Source organism: Triticum urartu, chromosome 3A, assembly GCF_056163025.1.
Source record: "Triticum urartu cultivar PI428250 chromosome 3A, HENAU_Tu73, whole genome shotgun sequence".
Classification (NCBI taxonomy): domain Eukaryota; kingdom Viridiplantae; phylum Streptophyta; class Magnoliopsida; order Poales; family Poaceae; genus Triticum; species Triticum urartu.
This window is the reverse complement of record NC_141875.1, coordinates 725,161,228-725,169,897: the sequence shown is the minus strand read 5'-3', so window position 1 is coordinate 725,169,897 and position 8,670 is coordinate 725,161,228. Positions and strand designations below refer to the sequence as shown.

Below are 8,670 nucleotides of genomic sequence, written 5' to 3'. Positions count from 1 at the left end.
TTTGTTGTTCTATTATGTTGTTTTGTCAAACAAAATTAACTAGAATACCCAAGACAAGATTCCTCACTCGGCCGCTGACTGCCACACCCCCACATTTTGTGTCCACCGTGTATCGGCAAAATCCCCTTTGTGTCCACCGTGTATAAAATCCCTTTTGTTCGTATTTGTACATTTCCATTTCATGTTGCTATAATATTTTGGTTGCCGGCTTCTTGGTGGCCGGACAAGGAAGAGGGGCAACAATGGCATTAAGGGGTGGTGGTGGCAGGTGTAAGAGGGGGAGGTGCAAGCTTCTAGATGTACATGCAGTGGGGGACAGTGCCACCGGACAAATACTCGTTCGGTAGCGGAACCACACTTAAACTTGCCCAGGTCAGGGGCGCAGCTGGACAGTAATATTAGTTTACGTATATACCTATAAGACCCATTTTATAATGCATGATATCTTAAGGAACTAGTTGAAACTTGAAACTGATTACGCTCGCACAGGCAGCCGTGCTAGTTGCTTGAATGGTGGAGCTGAAACGTCCAATAAAAGATTATAGTATGCTTCTTATTCATATATATTATATTATATTATAAATATCTCCATAACTAAATTTATTTCTTTGGCTATGAGGAAACCTGTATACTCTCTTGAGCAATACACACCAAGAAATCCGAAAAAAATTCAACATAACTAAAAAGAACTCTCTTGAGTGCCATGTCATATTCATCACAAGGGTTTACGCATCCCTTTCTAGGACTATCATATTGAGCACCCCAATCCTGTGCTGCTTCTTGAGCATTATTAATGCCTGCAGTATAGGTTCAGTTTGGAGTTTCTCCCGTGCGTTAGGTGATTTGTCCTGCTGGCTCACCAAGACACTAGTGACTCACTTGTGTTATCCCCTAATACAAAGCCCTATCCATCCAGCATTATCCCCTAATTACTTTCCCTTCATCATCCCCTAGCACATTGCAGCGTGGAGTAGGTGCTGCTATTTGTCTGCCCTGCTGTGTGGCACAATGATCTTTCATACAGTACATATTAGACGAAACTCCCCTAGGTTCATCCATGGAGTGTACTATACACATTTTATGCTGATTTGGCTGTAAAGGGAGTCTTGTTGGGATCTGTGTGCCAGGCCGAGATGTCATCAAAGTCATCCTTTAAGGGGATTGCCAAAATCTCCTTGCCATCCACACGGAGGAGAAAATCTGCCTCACCAGACCCCAGTCTGCCTCACGGCAGATTTATTCTTCGGCAACAAGGCGAGATCAACTAGCTAGCACTGTTATATATGCAAGATCGTTGACCACAAAATAAAGGCAGGAGTTCTCGCAAAAAAAGAAAAAATAAAGGCAGGAGTATGCTTGATTCAACATGGCAACAACACTGTAGAGAAATTACAATATATAAAATCATCAATTGTAAATAACGGAAGATTTAATTCTTTATGAAATAGCAAAATACTAGTAGGTATAGTAATTGGAATTGCCATTGCATACGAGCTAGTTTATTCCTCCTCACTGCAGGTTGCTTGAAGCTTTCCGTTTCCTGCCATTGCTCTGATATGTTGTTGCTGGCTTGCTCGTGTCCGCGGCCGGACAAGGAGGAGCCGCAGCCATGGCCAGAAGAGGTGGAGGGGTGGAGGCGGCCTCGATGTAGATGCAGAGGGGAAGAGTATCACCCGACAAATACTCTTTTTGAGCACCCGCAACCACTCGTACTTGCCGTCGCCGGGCGCAGGGGTGCCGCCAGATAGGGAGCTGCTGCTCATTAGGGGCGACTTCATCTTGACGATATGAATGGTGCCGCGGGCAGAAAACGCTCTACAGAGAGCTCACACACGAACTGCGGCGCCGGGTCGCCACCATCCTCTCTAACGCTCTACAGAAAGCATCCGAGGCTGGCCGTAGGGGATGCAGATGGTGGGGCGCGAGTGGCCATCGGAACCAGTGATGGTAGGGGATGCTTGGAGCCGATTAAGCCGCAACCCCCGCCGTCCGAAGCCCTGGCTGGGCATCCGCAAGGCCCGTGCGGGACGCGCGCCTGTGTTCGGCTGACTCGTGGTACACGATGCCGCCGGCGTCGCAGCCGTACTTCTCGAAATCACACCGCACCATGACGGAGGACACGAAGGCGTCAAGAAAGGCTAAGTGGACAACTGTGAGGCCGCAGGGTTCTCCATGGAGTTCGCGGCAGGACAAGCACAGCAGATGGTCGGCATCACACTGGCGTCAAGATTCAGTTGAGATAGCAGGATCCAGATATGATATGCAAAGACGATTAATTGATGAAAGAAACTTTCGATCCATGGCGATTCATACCTTGAAGATGGGGGATTTGAGGGGGAGGCGGCAGGTATGGCAGCTCAGCAGCGCCGTGGACATGCTAAAGCTGAGGACCTGCTGCGATTCCGTCTCCGTGGCAGTGGCTACCACCGCAAGAGCTCGCTCTCCTCCGCCATGGCTTATGTTTTTCTCCTTTGAGAATGACGGCGCGGGGGGAGTGGTGGATGGATGTGATTCTAGGGCTGAAAGCATCGGCAATATATAGCGCTGATTCTAGGGTGGAGGGGCGGCCTGGGGTTGGTGGGAGGAGGACCCTCGGCGGCGCCTAGGGCTCCCATCCATTGCCAGCGCGGTGAGTGCGAGCGCGGGAATGGATTTGGATTGGATCCGACCAAAACTGGAAAGAAGTAAAAGCAATGGTGAATTGGAAAGATGTAAAATTTTAGGTGTACTACGATTTTCTTCTCCTCGTCCTTGTGAGTTTGTGAGAGGGGTGGGAGCGGGGCGGCCTTGTTTGGATGCGAGGTTGAGTATTTCCAGGGAAAACAGAGACAGGGTGGGAATTCACATCCCTTGAGGCGCGATCATCAGCCATTGTTCTTGTTGGAGTGGAGAGGAGCCGAACTTCAGCTATGGCCGCATGTCTAACCAAGTATAACTAGTACTCCCTCCGTTCCTAAATATAATTATTTTTAGACATTTCAAATGAACTACAACATATGGATGTATGTAGACATATCTTAGAGTTTATATTCACTCATTTTGCTCCGTATGTAGTCACTTGTTGGAATCTTTAAAAAGACTTATATTTGACAATGGAGGGAGTAGTATATAACTAGTGGAATACACCGGTTAGTACAAAGGCGGATGGGGGGACGTGAGTACGAGACGCAACCAGAGATCGAGGAGGATAGGATAGGAAGGCAAGCAACATATATATGCATGAGGCGATGGGTGAGACAGGCGGCAGCCGGCAGCGACCTCGTGGGTGGAGGGTCATAGACAGCCATGAGCGAATGAGACAGGGGATTCTCTCCCCATGTCGCTAGGCGTATATGCTCTCCCGGGGAACTCATGGAGATCGCGCCGAGGAAAGTGCATGGCTTCGAGCGCCCAAATGCCCAAGGCACTTGGCCCGGGTCAGACTTTCCACCCAGGGATGAGGCCGGGATACAACCGGATCCTTTCGGAACAAATGAGACCAACTTCTCCCCCTGGGCGGGCCCCGGCCAGTGCACCGTTTGGAGCAACAAAACACAGCAATACGTTTCAAGCATCCCTCCGCCCAAAACATAAAGAGCGACACCCGGCCTCTGCATAGCAAAGATGCACACAACCATCAAACAAACAGTCTGACAAAAAAAATATAAAAACGACAATGTGGCAACAGTAAAGCCATATGGGGCCGAAACTATGCCTATGTCGACGGAGAAGGTGGACCGATTCGAAGATTATGCTGCCACCCATGTTGGGTAAAAACCTCCCTGGCCACCCGCTCCAACCGCATACACACCGTTTTGAACAGCGATTGATACTCCGTTCGGTGCAGAGTAGACCACATACGAAGCCAGTGCGTACAACGGTAAATAACCTGCATAGGAGAAGAAGTTTTGCCATTAAAAACACAGTCATTTCTACATAGCCAAAGCGACCATAGTAAAGCAGACGCTCCCACCCGTATTAGCGTACTAAAAGTATTTCGTATTCCATCAAGGCAGTGACCATATATATTGGTGACACTTGTTGGTGGATACAAATTTGACGCTATTTGGATAACGGACCATGTAGAACGCGCAAACTTGCATTGAAATAAGAGATGTTTGATTGTCTCGTCATGAGTACAAAAACTACATTTCTTGCTTCCTTTCCAGTTGCGTCGAGCGAGGTTGTCTTTAGTTAGCACAACTCTTCTCCGAAGATACCACATGGAAATCTTAACTTTTAGTGGCATCTTCGATTTCCAGATTTGTTTATTATTGGCCACTGGAATCTATGTTTGCGATAGTGCATGATACATGGAGTCAACAGTGAAGGACCTAGATGTAGTAAGTTTCTAGCGAAAGACATCCCGCCCATGTGTTAAGTTAATCAAATCCAAACGGGATAGAAAATGTTGTCATGACACAAGACGGGGTCCAACCAAATCCCTCCGAAATGATATATCTGGCGGAGAAGTGGTCATCACATGCGCAAGAGTATCGTTCACTCAGCACATGGGCCTTGGCCTTGCCTTTTTGTTTCGAGAGAGGCTGGGCTAGGCACTTAGTGTGATACTGGTGGTAGCTACTATGGGAGAAATACATGTTGCCTAGTGTTTGGATGCAAGTCGAGTGTAAATTCTTGTTCACTCAGCGTAGTACATCGTGAGCCGAGTGCTCTGGAGATACCAAACGACAACCGGTTGTGGCCCGGCTTACCTTCATACAAGTAAATACCATCCAAAAACAACTGGTTTCTACACAAATCTCGGCATATAATGAGAAAAACACTCGTCTGATGCCAAGGGCTCCGCATAAGCAGCAGCCACTACGCGATCGTCCTCCCAGCAGCATACCATACAGAATGGGAATTTCAACTTGGGCACAAGTTGGAATCAACAACTGGAGCTTCAGACAAATCTTATACATGGGACTCGGTATGGAACTTAGTCTGCCCAGTAAAGATAAAAATATTTATGTGGCGCGCGCTCTAGAGTGCTATTCCCTGTCGATCTATCCTTGCTAATAAGCACTTGAAAATCAATCAGAGTTGCCAAGCCTGTAACAAGGGGCCTGATGACATTACATACGTATGAATCCATTGGTGATCATAAGCTTACGCGCATGTGATAGATGATTACATGCATGTGATAACTGAATCGTGCATGTACTAGTAGGTAAGACCACAATTGCAAAATCTGCAAAGTTGTTTTAATCTGCACTAGCTAGTGGTATTGTACACGAACAACTACTTATGCACCATGGACTTGTGCGTCATGTATGGGTAAACATACTTGGCTCTTCCCTCTTATTTTTCAATAATGCATATGTTTGTTTCTCTTCAAATTTATTTGGTACAAAATTGCATCGAACAAACACATTAATAATAACGACATTTTTATGAATGCATGAACATTTTTATTTTGAAATTGCGTCAACAGATTCTAATTACATGAACATATTTACAATTATGAACATTTCTTCAAAATGCATGAATTTTATAAATTGCATGGATATATTTTCGGAAATACACCAGTAAAATTGTGTACATTAACATTTTGCAAAAATTACGGAATTATTTTTACATGTGAATTGTTTTGAAGATTGTCCTTTTTTATTTACATGGACCTTCTTTTGAAATGCACAAATTATTTTCTAGTTACATGATTTTTTCTTAAACACCCGAGCACCATTTTGAAGTAGATGAACATACTTAAAAAAGTGTGCATCCCTTTTGAAAATATTTGAACATTTAAAAACATAGATACTAACCTATCTCCGAAATGCATCTTTGTAATTTCCTTTAAAATGAAAGAGAAATAGAGAAAAACAAAAAAAATTGAAAAAACAAGTAATAGGCAAGGTATAGATGTTCATGAAGGTAGGCAATATCTGAGCCATGTGAGATGCGACTATAGGTGAGCACGATTTACAAGTCGTAGTAGTAGGCAAGGTATAGACGCTCATGGAGGTAGTACATATGTTTGATGGAAATATTATATATGTTCTTTGTGAACTAATGAGTTTGTTACTACGATTCAAGAGTATTAGAGTATAATTGTACATGCTTGCAATGTATTGCAGTGTTTCGTTGTTTCAAACGCTGTGATATACGGACGAGCTAGCACGCCATGTAAGTATAGTCTATAAGTGTCAAGGCCTAATCATCTTGTTTTTGTAAAGGATTATGCACAACACAATGATGCTGTTTAAGAATGACTGAACAAGAGAAAATGTATAATCCACAAATTAGCAGCAATAGGGTATGGCAGTAAGCAGGGATAAATTCATAGTGTTTTGGATCTGTGCAAAAATATTGTTTCATTCAAATACGCTTACTGTCAACTGATGGGCCAACGTCAGCAGGTATCTAAGCTGGGCCAATTTTCCTGATTGAAATTGCTAAACGGTCTGACGGATTCACGATGCTGACGTTGGATCCCTATCCATACGCGCGCGGAGATGAAAACGTACACAGAAAAATTAATTCTTTCTATTTCTATCTGCATTTAATTCGTTCCAATTCAGTTCCTCGCCACTATATATGTCAGTCCATTCTAGTTGCATCACAACCATTCCTACATTTCCTTCCATTCAGTTCATTCTAGGCCGCTTCCCCAGGCTGTGCGATGGAGCCCAAAGCCATGGCCGCCAAGGAGGCAGAGGAGCTCGTTGAGCAACTCTTCAGCGACCACGCATGCGCCCGCGCCCGACCGAGAAGCAGCCGTTATCGCCAACAGCCACCCTGAACCTCCCCTTGCTCCAGCTGTTGTCAACCTGTCTACCAAGGGGTTCGTCGCCACCCTCCGCCAAGCCGCCGTGGATGCATCGTCCGCCTTCAGCGAGTTCACCAGCGCCAGACTTCTCAGCTTCTCCCGCGCGTTCGCCCGGGGATGGGGCCCCTCTGGCTCGGGCAGGTACGAGCGTCACTCCATTGACGACAAGATCTTCCCCGACCTCAACCTGCCAGCCGAAGATGACCCGGAGGAGAGAGGGCATGGTGGTGGCGCAGGCGAGCTCGCTGGAGCATCTCTCCGTCCAGGATCTCGTTGATGACACAAGATCTTCCCCGACCTCAACCTGCCAGCGGAAGATGACCAGGAGGAGAGAGACGGCATGGTGGTGGCGCAGGAGAGGAGGTGCAAGCGCAACGTCTCCTCCTCCAATCTCGACCAGGAGCCAATCAACGTCCTGGCTGGGTTTTGCTTACCACTCGAAATATCAAGATTTACCATGGTTACCACATATTTTAGTACGCCTCGGTAAATGGTCATTTCGAGCAAAAAATTCGAATTTTTTGAATTTACTGAATTCAAACGCTCAATGTATAGTGAAGTATGGGAGCACCTCACAGCACTCGTGTAGACAACGTTCCACTTAGCTAGTAGCTCTTTTATGATAAATATAAGCTCAAGTGCTATCTATATCTATTTTGAAAGAATTTGAAATCACAATTAAATTATAAATTTTGTTTGAAATTCATTCAAAATTTGCTCAAAATTTCATGGTAACCGTGGTCACCACGTTTACCGCCCCCTCGGTAAAAATGCCCCATTCGGTAACCAAAACCTTGCATCCTGGACAGTGCCATCGCCCGTCCAAGTAAGAGGAATAGAAGCCAGTCGCTGCCCAACATCACCGATCTCGATGAGGATCTGGCTGTTTCGAAGTTGGCTGCTACCGAGGCCGAGGATGCTGCTCTCAAACAAGGTAGTAAGCCTAATTCTTTTATCAAGGAGATTAACAAGTACCTCTCAATCGTATGGTTCATTTCCGTTCTCAACTGATCCTATTACATTTTCAGCTGCATGGTTAGAAGGGGAGCAGGAGTCGCTCCAAGGTCATCAAGGAGAACAAGCAAACGGTGGAGCCGCATCTGCTTTCAAGACACAAGAAGAAGATGACGAGGCCGAGGCCGAGGCTGCGCGTGCTTCCTTAACCAAGTGTAGAAAAAAGATGGAGAAAGGCTCTCCTACATACTGTTGAACTCCTGATCCTATGTCATTTTCTTAGCTACAATGCCACGAGAGGCTGGAGGTAGACCTCGGCTCAGCCAGGCTGACATTCAGGTGCTGACCTCGAAGGTGAAAAACCAATCCACTAGGCCTATCCCGTAACAATTTTTGGGCAGGTTGAATTGGTTTCGATCGCGTGTTGGCAAGGACCAGGGATCTGTTGTGGACACATCAGCGAACGCAAGCAGATAAAATGAAGAGGGTACTGTGGGTTCAATGTCATAAGTGCACAGCCAGAAGTAAGAAGGCCTGAAATTTGTACGTCCACAATCACGGGTATGAATGTCCAAAGTGTTGTTAGCATAATCTTGATTTGTGGGATTTGCAAAGTGTTATTTCTACTTCTATGGCGTGGTGTTCGTCCGGGTCTTATTGGTACACGTAGGCATATATATACATGCTTATATTTTTTCTGTCATAGCAGTACTAGGAGGTCAAGTACAAGTAAGTTTAGACTTTGTGTAAGGTCGGTGGCAGCTCTGCCTATATATTCATAGCAAGTGACAGCGTGAGTTCACCTTCCTCATATGCTTATATCCCGAAGCGGCAAACAATCGACCTGATGAACTTGACGGCTGACTGTGCGGTCACCTTCCTCACTGGTTTCACTTCCGGCCACTTTGTGAACTTGTCGATTGCAACGTACAAGTACTCAAATCCCCCGACAGCTCGGGGAAAGG

General features: G+C 45.9%; 1 pseudogene; it reads right to left on the bottom strand.

Moving 5' to 3' along the window:
* Positions 1-1,509: 1,509 nt before the first annotated feature.
* On the bottom strand, positions 1,510-2,872 carry LOC147982235 (uncharacterized; annotated as a pseudogene).
* Between the last annotated feature and the right edge of the window lie 5,798 nt (positions 2,873-8,670).